This window comes from Pseudophryne corroboree, chromosome 5 (assembly GCF_028390025.1).
Source record: "Pseudophryne corroboree isolate aPseCor3 chromosome 5, aPseCor3.hap2, whole genome shotgun sequence".
In the NCBI taxonomy this organism is placed as follows: Eukaryota; Metazoa; Chordata; class Amphibia; order Anura; family Myobatrachidae; genus Pseudophryne; species Pseudophryne corroboree.
The window spans coordinates 220720538-220740151 of record NC_086448.1 but is presented as its reverse complement, the minus strand read 5'-3'; the positions used below and the strand labels follow the sequence as shown (position 1 = coordinate 220740151).

Sequence of the window (19614 nt, the reverse complement as noted above, 5' to 3'; positions counted from 1 at the left end):
GAGGGCACCTTTTACCTCCAGATCAAGGGCACAGCGATGGGCACGAGATTCGCCCCGAGCTACGCAAACCTCTTCATGAGCTGGTGGGAGGACCGGTTTGTCTGGGGGAGGCCGGGACTGGGGGCGAATCTCGTGCTCTGGACTAGGTTCATAGATGACATTTTCTTCATTTGGAAAGGGAGGGAAAATGATCTAAAAGAATTTGTAGGACTGATGAACAAGAACACCAACAACCTTCAATTCACCACCACTTACAGTAAGACCGAGGTTAATTTTTTGGATTTAAATATTTTTGCAGAAGAAGGCTTTCTCCACACAAAAACATTTAGGAAAAACGTGGACGTAAACAGTAGAGATGAGCGGGTTCGGTTTCTCTGAAACCGAACCCGCACGAACTTCATGTTTTTTTCACGGGTCCGAGCAGACTCGGATCCTCCCGCCTTGCTCGGTTAACCCGAGCGCGCCCGAACGTCATCATGACGCTGTCGGATTCTCGCGAGACTCGGATTCTATATAAGGAGCCGCGCGTCGCCGCCATTTTCACACGTGCATTGAGATTGATAGGGAGAGGACGTGGCTGGCGTCCTCTCCATTAGAAATTAGATTAGAAGAGAGAGAGAGATTGTGCAGAGTCAGACAGAGTTTACCACAGTGACCAGTGCAGTTGTTGTTAGTTAACTTTTATTTATTTTAATATAATATATCCGTTCTCTGCTATATCCGTTCTCTGCCTGAAAAAAAACGATACACAGCAGCAGCCAGTCACACAGTGTGACTCAGTCTGTGTGCACTCAGCTCAGCCCAGTGTGCTGCACATCAATGTATAAAAGGCAAAGCTTATAATAATTGTGGGGGAGACTGGGGAGCACTGCAGGTTGTTATAGCAGGAGCCCCCAGGAGTACATAATATTATATTAATTTAAAATTAAACAGTGCACACTTTTGCTGCAGGAGTGCCACTGCCAGTGTGACTAGTGGTGACCAGTGCCTGACCACCAGTATAGTAGTATATTGTTGTATGTATTGTATACTATCTCTTTATCAACCAGTCTATATTAGCAGCAGACACAGTACAGTGCGGTAGTTCACGGCTGTGGCTACCTCTGTGTCGGCAGTCGGAACTCGGCAGGCAGTCCGTCCATCCATAATTGTATTACAATATATACCACCTAACCGTGGTATTTTTTTTTCTTTCTTTATACCGTCGTCATAGTGTCATACTAGTTGTTACGAGTATACTACTATCTCTTTATCAACCAGTGTACAGTGCGGTAGTTCACGGCTGTGGCTACCTCTGTGTCGGCAGTCGGCAGGCAGTCCGTCCATCCATAATTGTATTATTATTATAATATATACCACCTAACCGTGGTTTTTTTTTCATTCTTTATACCGTCATAGTGTCATACTAGTTGTTACGAGTATACTACTATCTCTTTATCAACCAGTGTACAGTGCGGTAGTTCACGGCTGTGGCTACCTCTGTGTCGGCAGTCGGCAGGCAGTCCGTCCATCCATAATTGTATTATTATTATAATATATACCACCTAACTGTGGTATTTTTTTTTCTTTCTTTATACCGTCGTCATAGTGTCATACTAGTTGTTACGAGTATACTACTATCTCTTTATCAACCAGTGTACAGTGCGGTAGTTCACGGCTGTGGCTACCTCTGTGTCGGCAGTCGGCAGGCAGTCCGTCCATCCATAATTGTATTATTATTATAATATATACCACCTAACCGTGGTTTTTTTTTCATTCTTTATACCGTCGTCATAGTGTCATACTAGTTGTTACAAGTATACTACTATCTCTTTATCAACCAGTGTACAGTGCGGTAGTTCACGGCTGTGGCTACCTCTGTGTCGGCAGTCGGCAGGCAGTCCGTCCATCCATAATTGTATTATTATTATAATATATACCACCTAACCGTGGTTTTTTTTTCATTCTTTATACCGTCGTCATAGTGTCATACTAGTTGTTACGAGTATACTACTATCTCTTTATCAACCAGTGTACAGTGCGGTAGTTCACGGCTGTGGCTACCTCTGTGTCGGCAGTCGGCAGGCAGTCCGTCCATCCATAATTGTATTATTATTATAATATATACCACCTAACCGTGGTTTTTTTTTCATTCTTTATACCGTCGTCATAGTGTCATACTAGTTGTTACGAGTATACTACTATCTCTTTATCAACCAGTGTACAGTGCGGTAGTTCACGGCTGTGGCTACCTCTGTGTCGGAACTCAGCAGGCAGTCCGTCCATCCATAATTGTATTATATACCACCTAACCGTGGTTTTTTTATACCACCTAACCGTGGCAGTCCGTCCATAATTGTATACTAGTATCCAATCCATCCATCTCCATTGTTTACCTGAGGTGCCTTTTAGTTCTGCCTATAAAATATGGAGAACAAAAAAGTTGAGGTTCCAAAATTAGGGAAAGATCAAGATCCACTTCCACCTCGTGCTGAAGCTGCTGCCACTAGTCATGGCCGAGACGATGAAATGCCAGCAACGTCGTCTGCCAAGGCCGATGCCCAATGTCATAGTACAGAGCATGTCAAATCCAAAACACCAAATATCAGAAAAAAAAGGACTCCAAAACCTAAAATAAAATTGTCGGAGGAGAAGCGTAAACTTGCCAATATGGCATTTACCACACGGAGTGGCAAGGAACGGCTGAGGCCCTGGCCTATGTTCATGGCTAGTGGTTCAGCTTCACATGAGGATGGAAGCACTCAGCCTCTCGCTAGAAAAATGAAAAGACTCAAGCTGGCAAAAGCAGCACAGCAAAGAACTGTGCATTCTTCGAAATCCCAAATCCGAATTCCGAGCCCACCCGCTGGCGGTGATGCAGGGCAGTCTGGAGCGACTGCTGATGCTGACATCTGGTCCGGACTGAAGGACCTGACAACCATTACGGACATGTCGTCTACTGTCACTGCATATGATTCTCTCACCATTGATAGAATGGTGGAGGATTATATGATTGACCGCATCCAAGTAGGCACGTCACACAGTCCGTACTTATACTGGCAGGAAAAAGAGGCAATTTGGAGGCCCTTGCACAAACTGGCTTTATTCTACCTAAGTTGCCCTCCCACAAGTGTGTACTCCGAAAGAGTGTTTAGTGCCGCCGCTCACCTTGTCAGCAATCGGCGTACGAGGTTACATCCAGAAAATGTGGAGAAGATGATGTTCATTAAAATGAATTATAATCAATTCCTCCGCGGAGACATTGACCAGCAGCAATTGCCTCCACAAAGTACACAGGGAGCTGACATGGTGGATTCCAGTGGGGACGAATTGATAATCTGTGAGGAGGGGGATGTACACGGTGATATATCGGAGGATGATGATGAGGTGGACATCTTGCCTCTGTAGAGCCAGTTTGTGCAAGGAGAGATTAATTGCTTCTTTTTTGGTGGGGGTCCAAACCAACCCGTCATTTCAGTCACAGTCGTGTGGCAGACCCTGTCACTGAAATGATGGGTTGGTTAAAGTGTGCATGTCCTGTTTTGTTTATACAACATAAGGGTGGGTGGGAAGGGCCCAAGGACAATTCCATCTTGCACCTCTTTTTTCTTTTATTTTTCTTTGCGTCATGTGCTGTTTGGGGAGGGTTTTTTGGAAGGGACATCCTGCGTGACACTGCAGTGCCACTCCTAGATGGGCCCGGTGTTTGTGTCGGCCACTAGGGTCGCTTATCTTTCTCACACAGTCAGCTACCTCATTGCGCCTCTTTTTTTCTTTGCGTCATGTGCTGTTTGGGGAGGGTTTTTTGGAAGGGACATCCTGCATGACACTGCAGTGCCACTCCTAGATGGGCCCGGTGTTTGTGTCGGCCACTAGGGTCGCTTATCTTTCTCACACAGTCAGCTACCTCATTGCGCCTCTTTTTTTCTTTGCGTCATGTGCTGTTTGGGGAGGGTTTTTTGGAAGGGACATCCTGCGTGACACTGCAGTGCCACTCCTAGATGGGCCAGGTGTTTGTGTCGGCCACTAGGGTCGCTAATCTTACTCACACAGCTACCTCATTGCGCCTCTTTTTTTCTTTGCGTCATGTGCTGTTTGGGGAGGGTTTTTTGGAAGGGACATCCTGCGTGACACTGCAGTGCCACTCCTAGATGGGCCCGGTGTTTGTGTCGGCCACTAGGGTCGCTTATCTTTCTCACACAGTCAGCTACCTCATTGCGCCTCTTTTTTTCTTTGCGTCATGTGCTGTTTGGGGAGGGTTTTTTGGAAGGGACATCCTGCGTGACACTGCAGTGCCACTCCTAGATGGGCCCGGTGTTTGTGTCGGCCACTAGGGTCGCTAATCTTACTCACACAGCTACCTCATTGCGCCTCTTTTTTTCTTTGCGTCATGTGCTGTTTGGGGAGGGTTTTTTGGAAGGGACATCCTGCGTGACACTGCAGTGCCACTCCTAGATGGGCCCGGTGTTTGTGTCGGCCACTAGGGTCGCTGAGCTTAGTCATCCAGCGACCTCGGTGCAAATTTTAGGACTAAAAATAATATTGTGAGGTGTAAGGTGTTCAGAATAGACTGAAAATGAGTGTTAATTATGGTTATTGAGGTTAATAATACTATGGGATCAAAATGACCCCCAAATTCAATGTTTTAAGATGTTTTTTAGGGTTTTTTGAAAAAAACACCCGAATCCAAAACACACCCGAATCCGACAAAAAAAATTCGGTGAGGTTTTGCCAAAACGCGGTCGAACCCAAAACACGGCCGCGGAACCGAACACAAAACCAAAACACAAAACCCGAAAAATTTCAGGCGCTCATCTCTAGTAAACAGCTATATCCTATCAAGTAGTGGACACCATCCTAACTGGCTAAAGTCAATTCCCAAAGGGCAATTCACAAGATTACGAAGGAATTGCTCAAAAAAATCAGATTATCTAGTACAAGGAGAGAGATTATTGACAGACTTCAGGGAGAAGCACTACAAAGAGGAGGAAATCAAAGGGGCATATGAACAAGTAGGAGAAATAGACAGAGAACAGTTACTCACATACAAAAACAAGAAAGAGAGGGAATACACAGAGAAGGTCACCTTTGTCACAGACTACACGCAACAGTCCAAATCTCTACAACGTATATTCAAAAAACACTGGCCCCTACTTATGGAGGACGACACTCTTAATGAAGTCCTGGGCACCACACCTAGAATCATTTTTCGGAAAGCACCTGATTTGAAGCAGAAATTGGTACATAGTCATATACAACCAAGTAGAATGATACAAACACACATCAACCAATCCAAACCCAAAGCAGGTTTCTACTACTGTGGAACTTGTCTAGGCTGCAGAAATAGAGGGCACCTCAGCACCAAACCGGTGACTAGTTTCAGCTCAAATAATACACTCAAGGTCTTTAACATTAGGGAAAGATTGACATGCAACAGCAAAGGGGTAATATATATGTTAGAATGTGGGTGCGGAAAACAGTATGTGGGCCGCACCGTACGCCCACTCAAAACAAGAGTAAGTGAACACATTAGAAACATCAAAAGAGGGCTGGAGGAACATAATGTGTCAAAACATTTTAAAGACCACCATGAGAGCGACCCCCGAACACTGACATTTATAGGAATTCAAGAAGTACAACATAACTGGAGGGGAGGAGACTACACTGCAAAAATTAACAGAACAGAACTCAAATGGATGTACGAAATGAAAACACTCACTCCCTTTGGCCTCAATAAAGACAATGAAGTAAAATCGGTGATATGTAAAAAGTGACGGGAACACAAAGCTAGCAATTGAAAACGCAAACTTTGTTCTAAATACATTTATTAGTGGCAGGACAACCAACCACCAGGGAACACAAAGCTAACAATTGCAAACCCAAACTTTATTATAAATACATTTACTAGTGGCAGGATAACCAACCACCAGGGATCTAACAATAATCAGAATCTGCGACAGCCATAAACCATGTAAGCAGATAAGACAAGGCGATTCTGAATTTATTTACAGGAAACATAGTTTCAATTCATCTTAGGGATTTCAGGATACATTAAAATGAGGGTAGAGGGTAAACCAATAGGAACACTGTATCGAGATCACATGACCAAAGTATGGAAATGAGGCACCCTATATAAGATCCTACTGGCCACTTATCAAGCACCCACTGCTCCCAGAGGAAGGCCTAACAAAGGCTGAAACGCGTTGGAGGCATCTACTGATTTTAATTCTACATCACTTCTACATCTATGCACGGAGTAGACAATGCTGGATCACCTGAAAACAACCGGGTCACGTGACCAGGAAGTCCGGGACGCGACTGTGTAACCAAGCAACCGCGGGACGAGGAGAAGAAGGAGGAAGTCGTTGGTGGAGCCTCGGTGACGAACGAGAAGGGAAGACAGGTGAGTGTCCGTAGGCGGCAGGGGGTTACAAAGTGTGCGGCTCTGCAGAGCGCACTCGGAGTCTCCCCCAGCCCTAGACAGGTTCCACTACCGGACCGACCGGCGCCCAGGGGACGGCTGCACCAGGACGCACCACGGGTGACGGGGTTTGGATAGCAGGAACCAGTCCGGATCCCCCTCCATTTCTATTTCTCTTATTGTTAACCTGAGGCTCCTTTGAACGTGAAGACCGGTGATTCTCTTTTTTTCTACAGCTGGACATTTTTGTGCACATGAAGTTTTGATAGACTTGACATTTAATGGATTTGCGGGACGCCGCAATCCGACATTAGAGATTGGGCTATATACAGTTTATTTAAGAGACTTCTATTTCAAGCGGACTTTAAGCGGACTATCAAAAAATAAAAAGCTATTAACAGTGCTCAAAAGGATCTATTTGGTCAATCATTTTTTATACATATATGCCGGTCGTTGGGGTTTTTTTCCTACTTATAAATTTGTGCCATACAAAGCTCCCATTTTAGGGTACATCACTGAAGGAGAAGGGGGAGGAGGAACAAGGGTACAATTTCTGAAACAACTAAACATTATAAATGATCAACACTCACTATTTTCATTGACACACTAGGATTGAGCGCAGCACTAATAGAATTAATTTTATGTTTGCTGGTATTTAGGTTGGTCACCTTTAAGTGCAGCAGCTCATCCGAACACTAGAGGGCCTCAGTGCGCAGTTAACACCAAAGAAAATCTTTAATAAGGAGCACATCTCCCGTAAGGATCTGGTGATGTATGTCCGTGACAGCCCCTAAGTCAGCTGGACTCTGGCTGAAAGTTTCTGTGTTCCCATGCATGACTTGCAGAACCCTTGTCTCTGGTCCTCTGTGGTGTGGGCATCCCCAATCTGGAATTCCTCCCACCATCAGGAACCCAGCTAGTCTTGGATGCTGTACCCCCTGTACCCATTCTGCTGTCAGCCTTGCATGGCTGGGTGAATTACACCCTGAAAGGTGGTCTACAAAAGCTTGGCTAGTGCTGGTTCCAGTATAGTTTCAATGTGTAGTTGTACGGGTTAAGGATTCACACCGGGGCTCTCCCTTTCACCTCAGCCACCAATGTTCCAGCCACCACTACGTCATGCTTTGCTGAAATCAGACATGGTTCGATCAGGGATTCGTAACCTCTTCCATTCGGCATGCAACGGGTCTTGCCCCACAAGATAGTCTTTAAGTTGGAACATAGCTTGACGGGTTTGCTGTCTGTAAGTCGTACTTTCCTGATTTCACTGGTACACATGAACCTTTGATGTCACTGCAGCACTTTAATAGTCCTTCTTAAAGAACACTGACCACACAATGTTGTTTTTGACAATTCTCCTTGCAACGCGGACATAGGTTTTCCTGGGCACTTCTGCAGAACATTCATCCCTAGAATAATCGGAGGTGCATCCTCATTACACACCTCGGTCACAGGCAGCCTTGCCGTGGTAGAAGCATTTCTATAAACTTTATATCCACTTACCAATAGCCAATGCAAGAGATCTCAAGACCGTTGCTAGCGATAAGCTGAAGCCAGGAGGGTGGAGGCAACAATAACTGTCCCATTCCCCCAATGCTGCTGGAAGGTTGCAAGCTGTATGGTGGTGATCTGTTAAATGGTATCCAGCATCGTCTGTGTCTCAACACCATCGATGGTGACCGGAATCATCGAGCACTGTCCAATGTACTGGGGCTCCCAGCATTCAGGGTCAGGATCTACTCTTCTTGGTCCCCCCCTCCGAGGGTTGACCCATGGCCTCAGGAAGTTGGCATTTAAATCCTCCGAGTGGCTGCAATTTCTTTCCATGTGGCACGCTCTCTGGCATCATCTGCAGATTGGTCACCCTTGGCCATCAAACTGGTCCGTTGGTCAACTCCCATTTCTTCTGGGCATATTTGCCATTCATCAGATGGTCATCTTTGCTCTGTCCTCCATCTACACTCAATAGGACTAGGGGACCATTTTCTCACCATGTTGCACAATACTTGATGCATCTCAGCCATCCCCATCATTAAGTCCTCCAGTTGTCTTCTCAAAGCTTGAACTGGGTCCGCAGATAAGGACTGGGCACCTTGTAACGCAGTGTCTTTGCTCTTTGTTTCCTTTCCTGGACTCAAGCACGTGGTTCCTGGTGGGTGTGCATATTAACCGGACTCCAGTAGTTCAGGGAACTATGGGTTATATTTGTTGGTGGTGCTTATCACCAGTGCCGTAACTACGTGTGGGCCAACGGTGCGTTGCCCACAGCGCATCTGCGCTGTAGGTGCATCCGCTGACCCACACACGTCGCACAGAGCTGCACCGCACTAGAGAAACCAGCGTGCAGCCGACAAGCTGCAGCACCTGGCAACCTTGTCAGCGTGTAATATAGATTGGCAGCCGGGTGCTGTAGCTTGTTGTCTCTCCATGCTGTGTTCTCCGTGGCACTGTTGCAGGATGGTGTAGCCGCTCCCCACCCACCCCACAGTGCCGGATTAAGGGAGATCACAGGGGGGTAGGTACCCCGGGCCCCCGTCTCCGACTCTAAGAAGGGGCCCCCCGCCGCAGATCGGAACTTATTCCTCAACTGCTGCACTGCATTGCCGCCCGTCACTGACAGCGCCGCAGTGTAGCGCTGAGGCTGCAGGCACTGGCGGCTATCCCTAAGTCTCTGCACCCGCGCTGGCTCAAACGTCTAGACGCATGGGCTACAAGGAGGAGCTGCACAGGGAGACATCATGAAGCAGCTACCCTAGCAATCACCTGCTAAGGGATATCCCAATCCGGATAAGGAGCCACCAAAGCAGCAATATGACTTCAAACTGTGAGCACTCTCCTACCTTACCTCCACTTACAGTTCACCTATGTCTGTTATTGGGGACACTGTCTGCCGTAATATGTAAAAAGGGGACGTTGTCTGTCGTAATGTGTAAAAAGGGGGACACTGTCTGCCGTAATGTGTAAAAAGGTGATTCTGTCTGCTGTAATGTTCAAAAAGGGGGACGCTGTTTGCTGTAATGTGTAAAAGGGGGATGCTGTCCGCCATAACGTGTAAAAGGGGGACGCTGGCTGCCGTAATGTTTAAAAAGGGGGGTGCTGTCTGCCCTAATGTGTAAAAAGGACATTCTATCTGCCGTAATGTGTAAAAAGGGGAATGCTGCCTGCCGTAATGTGTAAAAAGGGGGACGCTGTCAGCCGTAATGTGTAAAAAGGGGGACGCTGTCTGCCGTAATGTGTAAAAAGGGGGATGCTGTCTGCCATAATGTGTAAAAAGGGGATTCTGTCTGCCGTAATGTGTAAAAAGGGGGACGCTGTCTGCCATAATGTGTATCCCCGGCGGCTATCCCTAAGTCTCTGCACCCGCGCTGGCTCAAACGTCTAGACGCATGGGCTTCAGGGAGAAGCTGCACAGGGAGACATCATGAAGCCACTACCCTAGCAATCACCTGCTAAGTGATATCCCAATCCGGAGAAGGGGCCACCAAAGCAGCAATATGACTTCAAACTGTGAGCACTCTCTTACCTTACCTCCACTTACAGTTCACCTATGTCTGTTATTGGGGACACTGTCTGCCGTAATACATAAAAAGGGGATGCTGTCTGTCGTAATGTGTAAAAAGGGGGACACTGTCTGCCGTAATGTGTAAAAAAGGGGCTTCTGTCCGCCATAACGTGTAAAAGGGAGACGCTGGCTGCTGTAATGTGTAAAAAGGGGACGCTGTCTGCCGTAATGTTTAAAAAGGGGGGCGCTGTCTGCCCTAATGTGTAAAAATGAGATTCTGTCTGCCGTAATGTGTAAAAAGGGGGATGCTTCCTGCCGTAATGTGTAAAAAGGGGGATGCTGTCAGCCGTAATGTGTAAAAAGGGGGACGCTGTCTGCCGTAATGTGTAAAAAGGGGGATGCTGTCTGCCATAATGTGTAAAAAGGGGATTCTGTCTGCCGTAATGTGTAAAAAGGGGGATGCTGTCTGCCGTAATGTGTAAAAAAGGGAACGCTATCTGCCGTAATGTGTAAAAGGGGGATGCTATCTGCCATTATGTTTAAAAAGGGGGACACTGTCTGCCGTAATGTGTAAAAAGGGGATTCTGTCTGTTGTAATGTGTAAAAAGGGGGATGTTGCCTGCCGTAATGTGTAAAAAGGGGAACGCTGTCTGCCGTAATGTGTAAAAAGGGGACTGTCTGCCGTAATGTGTAAAAAGGGGGATGCTGTCTGCCGTAATGTGTAAAAAGGGGGAAACTGTCTGCCGTAGTGCTTAAAAGGGGGACGCTGTCTGCCGTAATGTGTATCCCCGGCGGCTATCCCTAAGTCTCTGCACCCGCGCTGGCTCAAACGTCTAGACGCATGGGCTTCAGGGAGAAGCTGCACAGGGAGACATAATGAAGCCACTACCCTAGCAATCACCTGCTAAGTGATATCCCAATCCGGAGAAGGGGCCACCAAAGCAGCAATATGACTTCAAACTGTGAGCACTCTCTTACCTTACCTCCACTTACAGTTCACCTATGTCTATTATTGGGGACACTGTCTGCCGTAATACATAAAAAGGGGACACTGTCTGTCGTAATGTGTAAAAAGGGGGACACTGTCTGCCGTAATGTGTAAAAAAGGGGATTCTGTCCGCCATAACGTGTAAAAGGGGGACGCTGGCTGCTGTAATGTGTAAAAAGGGGACGCTGTCTGCCGTAATGTTTAAAAAGGGGGGCGCTGTCTGCCCTAATGTGTAAAAATGAGATTCTGTCTGCCGTAATGTGTAAAAAGGGGGATGCTGCCTGCCGTAATGTGTAAAAAGGGGGACGCTGTCAGCCGTAATGTGTAAAAAGGGGGACGCTGTCTGCCGTAATGTGTAAAAAGGGGGATGCTGTCAGCCATAATGTGTAAAAAGGGGATTCTGTCTGCCGTAATGTGTTTCAAAGGGGGATGCTGTCTGCCGTAATGTGTAAAAAAGGGGACGCTATCTGCCGTAATGTGTAAAAGGGGGATGCTATCTGCCATTATGTTTAAAAAGGGGGACACTGTCTGCCGTAATGTGTAAAAAGGGGATTCTGTCTGTTGTAATGTGTAAAAAGGGGATGTTGCCTGCCGTAATGTGTAAAAAGGGGACTGTCTGCCGTAATGTGTAAAAAGGGGGATGCTGTCTGCCGTAATGTGTAAAAAGGGGACTCTGTCTGCCGTAGTGTTTAAAAGGGGGACGCTGTCTGCCGTAATGTGTAAAAAGGAGATGCTGTCTGCCGTAATGTGTAAAAAGGAGAACTGTCTGCGGTAATGTATAAAAAAAAGGACGCTGCCTGCCGTAATGTGTAATAGGGGGATGCTATCTACTGTAATGTTTAAAAAGGGGAACGCTGTCTGCCGTAATGTGTAAAAAGGGGATTCTGTCTGGCGTAATGTGTAAAAAGGGGGACGCTGCCTGCCTTAATGTGTAAAAAGGGGGAAGCTGTCTGCCGTAATGTGTAAAAAAGGGGACACTGTCTGCCGTAATGTGTAAAAAGGGGGACTGTCTGCCGTATGTGTAAAAAGGGGGACTCTGTCTGCCATAGTGTGTAAAAGGGGGACGCTGTCTGCCGTAATGTGTAAAAAGGGGATTCTGGCAGGCGTAATGTGTAAAAAGGGGGACGCTGCCTGCCGTAATGTGTAAAAAGAGGGAAGCTGTCTGCCGTAATGTGTCAAAAAGGGGACACTGTCTGCCGTAATGTGTAAAAAGCGGGACTGTCTGCCATATGTGTCAAAAGGGGATGCTGTCTGCTGTAATGTGTAAAAAGGGGGATACTGTCTGCCGTAGTGTTTAAAAGGGGGATGCTGTCTGCCGTAATGTGTAAAAAGGGGATGCTGTCTGCCGTAATGTGTAAAAGGGATGCTGTCTTCCGTAATGTGTAAAAGGGGGACGCTGTCTGCCGTAATGTGTAAAAAAGGGGACGCTGTCTGCCGTAATGTGTAAAAATGGGGACTGTCTGCCGTAATGTGTAAAAAGGGGACGCTGTCTGCCGTAATGTGTAAAAAGGGGGACTCTGTCTGCCGTAGTGTGTAAAAGGGGGACGCTGTCTGCCGTAATGTGTTAAAAGGGGATTCTGGCTGGCGTAATGTGTAAAAAGGGGGACGCTGCCTGCCGTAATGTGTAAAAAGAGGGAAGCTGTCTGCCGTAATGTGTCAAAAAGGGGACACTGTCTGCCGTAATGTGTAAAAATGGGGACTGTCTGCCATATGTGTCAAAAGGGGATGCTGTCTGCTGTAATGTGTAAAAAGGGGGATGCTGTCTGCCATAGTGTGTAAAAGGGGGACGCTGTCTGCCGTAATGTGTAAAAAGGGGATGCTGTCTGCCGTAATGTGTAAAAGGGGATGCTGTCTGCCGTAATGTGTAAAAGGGGGACGCTGTCTGCTGTAATGTGTAAAAGGGGAGACGCTGTGTGCCGTAGTGTGTAAAAGGGGACGCTGTCTGCCGTAATGTGTAAGAGGGGGATGCTGTCTGCCGTAATGTGTAAAAGGGGGACGCTGTCTGCCGTAATGTGTAAAAGGGGGACTGTCTGTCGTAATGTGTAAAAGTGGCTCTACCTGGTGTAGTGGCACTACTGTGCAGCGTAATTTGATATCCCAATCCGGAGAAAGAGCCACCAAAGCAGCAATATGACTTTAAACTGTGAGCACTCTCTTACCTTACCTCCACTTACAGTTCACCTATGTCTGTTATTTGAGACACTGTCTGCCGTAATGTGTAAAAAGGGGACGATGTCTGTCGTAATGTGTAAAAAGGGGGACACTGTCTGCCGTAATGTGTAAAAAGGGGATTCTGTCTGCTGTAATGTGTAAAAAGGGGGACGCTGTCTGCTGTAATGTGTAAAAGGGGGACGCTGTCTGCCACAACATGTAAAAAGGGGACGCTGTCTGCCGTAATGTTTAAAAAGGGGGCGCTGTCTGCCCTAATGTGTAAAAAGGAGATTCTGTCTGCCGTAATGTGTAAAAAGGGGAATGCTGCCTGCCGTAATGTGTAGAGAGGGGGACGTTGACAGCCGTAATGTGTAAAAAGGGGGACGCTGTCTGCCGTAATGTGTAAAAAGGGGGATGCTGTCTGCCATAATGTGTAAAAAGGGGATTCTGTCTGCCGTAATGTGTAAAAAGGGGGACACGGTCTGCCGTAATGTGTAAAAAAGGGGACGCTGTCTGCTGTAATGTGTAAAAGGGGACGCTGTCTGCCGTAATGTGTAAAAGGGGACGCTATCTGCCATTATGTTTAAAAAGGGGGACGCTGTCTGCCCTAATGTGTAAAAAGGGGATTCTGTCTGTCGTAATGTGTAAAAAGGGGGATGCTGTCTGCCGTAATGTGTAAAAAATGGGACACTGTCTGCCGTAATGTGTAAAAAGGGGGACTGTCTGCCGTATGTGTAAAAAGGGGATGCTGTCTGCTGTAATGTGTAAAAAGGGGGGTGCTGTCTGCTGTAGTGTTTAAAAAGGGGAACGCTGTCTGCCGTAATGTGTAAAAAGGGGATTCTTTCTGGCGTAATGTGTAAAAAGGGGGACGCTGCCTGCCGCAATGTGTAAAAAGGGGGAAGCTGTCTGCCGTAATGTGTAAAAAATGGGACACTGTCTGCCGTAATGTGTAAAAAGGGGGACTGTCTGCCGTATGTGTAAAAAGGGGATGCTGTCTGCTGTAATGTGTAAAAAGGGGGATGCTGTCTGCCGTAGTGTGTAAAAGGGGGACGCTGTCTGCTGTAATGTGTAAAAAGGGGATGCTGTCTGCCGTAATGTGTAAAATGGGATGCTGTCTGCCGTAATGTGTAAAAGGGGATGCTGTCTGCCATAATGTGTAAAAGGGGGACGCTGTCTGCCGTAATGTGTAAAAAGGGGGACGCTGTCTGCTGTAATGTGTAAAAAGGGGGGCGCTGTCTGCCGTAATGTGTAAAAAGGGGATGCTGTCTGCCGTAATGTGTAAGAGGGGGATGCTGTTTGCCGTAATGTGTAAAAGGGGGACCCTGTCTGCCGTAATGTGTAAAAGGGGGACTGTCTGCCGTAATGTGTAAAAGTGGCTCTACCTGGTGTAGTGGCGCTACTGTGCAGCGTAATTTGAATAATGGAGACTACTGTGCACCGTAGTATGTATTGGTATTCTTTCGTAGCCATGCCCCTTCGCCATGAAGCCACACCCCTATACAATTTTTGCTGCCTATGACGCGCACTGCCCCTATCTTGCATGGGGGGAGGGCACCAATGCCGTCTCTTGCACACAGCGCTAAAATGCCTAGTTACAACACTGCTTATCACCCTGATTGCTGCTTCTTTGAATTCCAAGAATGCTCTGTCTTTCATTTGCAGTCTCAGCATTCATAACTGCGATTGGATCCATTCACTGGCTGATCCTTCGATAAACTGTGTCACTAGGGCCTCCTCGGTATTTCGGAATTCTTCTGCATCAATGGCCATTATTGCTTTAAGTGCTTTCTGTAAGCTAAATGCAAAATCTCGGAGGGACTCTCCCGGTTGTTGCTTGTGTTCGTAGAACCTCCTTTTTAAGTCAGGGATTGTCTGTGTATCAAAGGTAGTAGCTAACCTCTTCAGGACTTGGTCCACATTTTTCCTTTTTTCCTGTGGCCATGATGGGACTTGCCTGAGAGCCAACCCTTTCAATTGGCCTGTCAGAACTTCGACTTGTTGCTGGTCACTCAGGGGGTATAATTGGGACATGGACTGTAGTTTGTTCTTGAAGTTGGCCAGGGTGCTGCCATCTTTGCTGTGGACCTCACCACTGTAGGTTGGGAGTCATGAGGCCCCGAAGTAGTAGGGCATAGTGATTGAGATGATCTGCACCATTGGTACAGGTGACTGTTGTTGCCCGTCGCCTGATGGCCCCGCCACTGGGGCTGCTTGTTCTGTGGACATCTTTTTGGCTGTGTACTTCTTTTAGGCTCCGAATTCTGTTCTTAGTGACACCAAATGTGATATCCTGCCATGTGCAGTTAGAGTTATGGAGGTAATTTACTGACCTGATCTGGATCTCTCAGTTCTTTGTCCAAGTGATCAGGTTACGGTCTCTACTACAGATTCACTGGTGGTTTTCGAAGCTATAGATGAGAAGCACAGCCCAGTCAGGAATATGGCATTTAAGGCCTCTCTGAAGCATTTTATTTAAATTACATAAATGCAATAATAGAGCGTAGAATACGATGAATGCAATCTGAAAACTTATCATTTTAATATAATAACTTTCAGTAGAATTAGTCACAATCATTCAGCATATCAAATAATATGAATGACTTTTCAAATGTTACAGTAATATCTCAGTACATTAGCAAGAACCATATATACGATATCACTATGACCAACATACAAATGTCCCTGGAATATAGTTCCGGCACACATGAGTTCAGGGTGAGATAAAAGATCCCAGTATGACATCAAGAGCAATTTGAACCGGGATATATATATAAAACCCCAAAAAGGTCTAAACTTGGTTTTAGCCACTAGATGATAGAGCAATTTAGAAGGATTCACTATTCGTCGGAATATAATCCATAATCCACGTTTGTTGCAATAATCAATGTAACAGTGAACAGTGTTGCAGCTCTGAAGGGTGCTCTTTTGATCTGGGAAGTGCTAGTGAATACTTTACGTGGTGCAAGCTGTAGCAGGAGATTACTACCAGCATTGGTATCCTGACCGCTGGGATCCCGACAGCTGGCAAATTAACCACATCCCCCACAAAGGGTACTATTGCATACTGGCTGTAAGCAGGCAAATAGGGGTAGAATGTACAGTATCTGAACTTTCTTTCAAAAATAGAGAAAACTCACCCTGAAGGGCTATGGAAACAGAATAACAATGGAAATGGATTGCATTTCATACTGATCCTGTTTTTGTTACTGATTCAAGTTTTCGGGCAGTCTGCATTATTATCCAAGCATATTATTATTTGTTGTGTTTGTTTTAAATGAATTATATTGCATAAATAGGAATAAACTCTTGTCACAGTGTGTGTTCTTACTTGTCATGTAAGTCTAGTTTAGCTACATGGCAGCTTTAGCTTGGACATAGAAGGGAAGATCTAAAGTGATATTTCAACATTCTGTTACCTTATCCACTTACAAGCAAACTGTGTCATGACTGACTACTTCCCAGAGTCACACTTATGTTATGTATACTGCATATTTATAGATTGAGGGATATACATATCAATTTCTATAAATATACTTATATTAGTGTGTTTGCTTTCCTTGAGGCATTTTAATTACAGCTCATAAACCTTTATTTACTAGCTTCTTGATAAGTAGAAAGGGGAAAGTATCATATATATCACTAACAAAGAAATACTGTATTACAACAAGCTTAAACCCGACAGCAGTTCTTAGTTAGTGCGACATTCCTAATTTTTGTAGCTTGAAATGAGCGGGGTTTAGCATAATCTATGCTTGTCATTGGTACAAATCTAGGGAGTGTATAATTTATCCCAATTTTTGGCATGGTAAGCATGAGATGTGTTGGTGAAATCCAGGCATGCTTTGCATATGTAACCCCTTCTCTCTAAGCTGATAGTTATCTGGGGGTTACCGTTAAGTGAAAATAACTATGAATATCTTGTGCCTCCACCCAAACCAATTTGTAAACCCGGGCTTGTTTGGGTAAGCCCTGCCGTTAGTTAGTGTATGTATGTGTGATCAGTATGTTGTGCTATTTATATACACTAGCATACCTTATACCTTTCTCTCCTTTTCCCTCTAGGTTCTTTGGATCCTTCTTTCACTTCGACTCAGTGATGGTAAGTATAACAGGTTTTATTATGTTGCAAATGAATAGCATATGACCAATAACTCTTATGAAACACTCAATAACATGCAGTAGGGTTTTCCCCGCTAATCCCTCTCTATGGGCCTATACAAACAGATTTGCATGCAATACAAAAAAACAAAATAATAGTAATACTATATATATGAGTGACCCGGGTACTCAGAGTTATTTAGTGCACTGTTGGGGCCCTGGTAAATTAGTTCACACTCTAACAGTGTTCTGGTTTACCTGGTAGTCTTGGTTTATTCGTATTATCCATCAGTCTTCTGCTCAACTTAACTATCTCCAGTAGTATAGCTGTGATATTTCCTCAGCGGTACACTAGTAAGCAAAACGATCACCTCTTGTAGTCAGCAGACTGATGATGTAAGTGATTACTTTGTCGCTAAGGCCAATGAAGGACACTCTTTCAGGGAGTACTTCACCACTGGGCTTCCAAGGTCATATAGTTCAAATTGTCTTAGTCAAATGACTACTTGGTGGGTCAGTGGTATAGTGGTGTCTACTCGCTAGAAGGGGGTATCAATATAGGTGCATTGTGTTTCTACCTCTCGCGGCTCGGAGAGTGGTTTTGCTAAAGTGGCACACCCCTCGTCCATCCATACAATTTCTGGCAGGGGGGGAGGAGATCCTTGTAACCTGGGGGTTGGTTTCACTGACGCTGATCATTAATGTCCATCATACTCCCTTTCCTATTGACCTGTGAACAGTCGAGAGGGAGTAGTGCTCTCTTTCTACTCTGAGTAGTCAATAACTTATTAACATCTGTATATTTAGGCTGCAGCTCATAAATGACTTAGTCCTCTTCCTCCTGATATGACTTCCAGTAATGCATTTGTGTATACCGCTCAGTCTCCCTGTGTTAATGGTATCACATTCAATATGTAAATGTTCAGAGTGCCATATCCAAATACGAGGCAAAACTACTTCTCCACTGCTATCACCGTTAGCAGCCTGTCCCCGTGCATAGAGGGCTATGAATTGGGCTACCAGGTATTAACTATAATCTGGTCCCCTATTGATGTACTTTATCCTTTGATCCTCCCCTCTTCTCCGCCTCTCTCTTTAGTGTCAGTCACTGTGTATATGTAAGTACTCCCCCGACTCTCTTCATCCACACTAGTCTTGACTTATCTGACGTGTAGTTCAGGGACACGGGCACTGAGCACAATCACCTCACCGACCTCCTCTGCAGGTGCGTTGCTACGGGTACCTGTCAGATACCTGACCTCACTGTACCGCTGCTGCCGCTGCCGTTCTCTACTCCTTCAATACCACCACCGCCGGTAGTGTCTCCACATATCCCTCTTTCTCTATCCGCCTCATCTGCTGCTGCTGCTGTGCTCTCCCTCAGCACTGCCGCTCGCACCAACTGTCTTTTTCAGCCGTTACTTCGGGTCCCGTATGTAGTCCGTTTCTGCTGGCTCACGCTCCCTTCCCAGCAGGGAAAAGTCCCATTCCTCGAGACACCCCCGCTCTAGAAAGTTCTCCTGTTCCCTGCGTTGCATATCCATACTTTTTTGTTCAATATATATATATATGCATGCATGTACATTATAACAATATCATATAGCACACTATCATTAAAGTTATATACATATTTGTATTTAGAAGTTACACTTGTCTCTATATTTTAATATTGTTTTATTTATCTGGGTTACACATAGCTGTACTAATATATAATATAATTATGAGTTCTCAGAGTCAGTCTACCCACCATCATGATTTTCCATAGACCAAAGAGGAGTTAAAAAGTTGGGAGAAGGAAAATCGCCCCTTGTACTGTTAATACATTTTAGTGCCCACACTGGTCACAAAGTGTAGCATTTTCTCCAGGCTACAGTGCACTCATAAGTGCAAAAAAGCAACCGAAAACTGTATATTAAATATCGTTAGAGCTACCATACAATTGTCATTCAGAACAGATGTATTTCCAAACATTGCCCTTTTATGTGTTTTTAAAACTCACACCAAAAAAGCATTTTTTTTTTTTAATTGTCAAACTGGAAACCGCAATCCTGGTTTTGTGACCTAGGATACTATGAAGTGATAGAATGTATTAACGGGCAGTATGATAAACTGATGGAAAATGCAAGAAAAGAACCATAAATATAAAATATTGCCCTGATACAGTCTCAAATACGATGCATTAGTATGTCTGTTCCCATAATACCCTTTAATCAATTCGCTATCTGTGTTTCCAATGCCACCACTGAAGTTTCAGTCTATCACTGTAAACAATTATATGTGAATTTAAGCAGCTAAAGGTATAAGTGGATGCTTGGCAGTGCAAATGTCTGCTATCAGTTGTAGTCCGTAATGTTTATAGCTGAATATCAATGTACAAACTTTCCATAACAATTGTGTAGTTAGTTTCTGTATTAGATGTAATAAGAAAATTGATGATTAAAAGATATACTTAGTTTATGGGATAAAATTATTTTT

The 19614-nt window shown here is 45.3% G+C and overlaps 1 long non-coding RNA gene across 1 annotated transcript in view; it reads right to left on the bottom strand.

Moving 5' to 3' along the window:
- Positions 1-18679, bottom strand: part of LOC134928947 (uncharacterized) — a 43578-nt gene extending 24899 nt beyond the window's left edge. The window contains exons 1-2 of the long non-coding RNA XR_010178148.1: positions 17398-18679; positions 15372-15449 (exon numbers count right to left, since the gene is read on the bottom strand). This is a non-coding gene — a long non-coding RNA (uncharacterized LOC134928947). The remainder of the gene's footprint in view (positions 1-15371; positions 15450-17397) is intronic.
- Between the last annotated feature and the right edge of the window lie 935 nt (positions 18680-19614).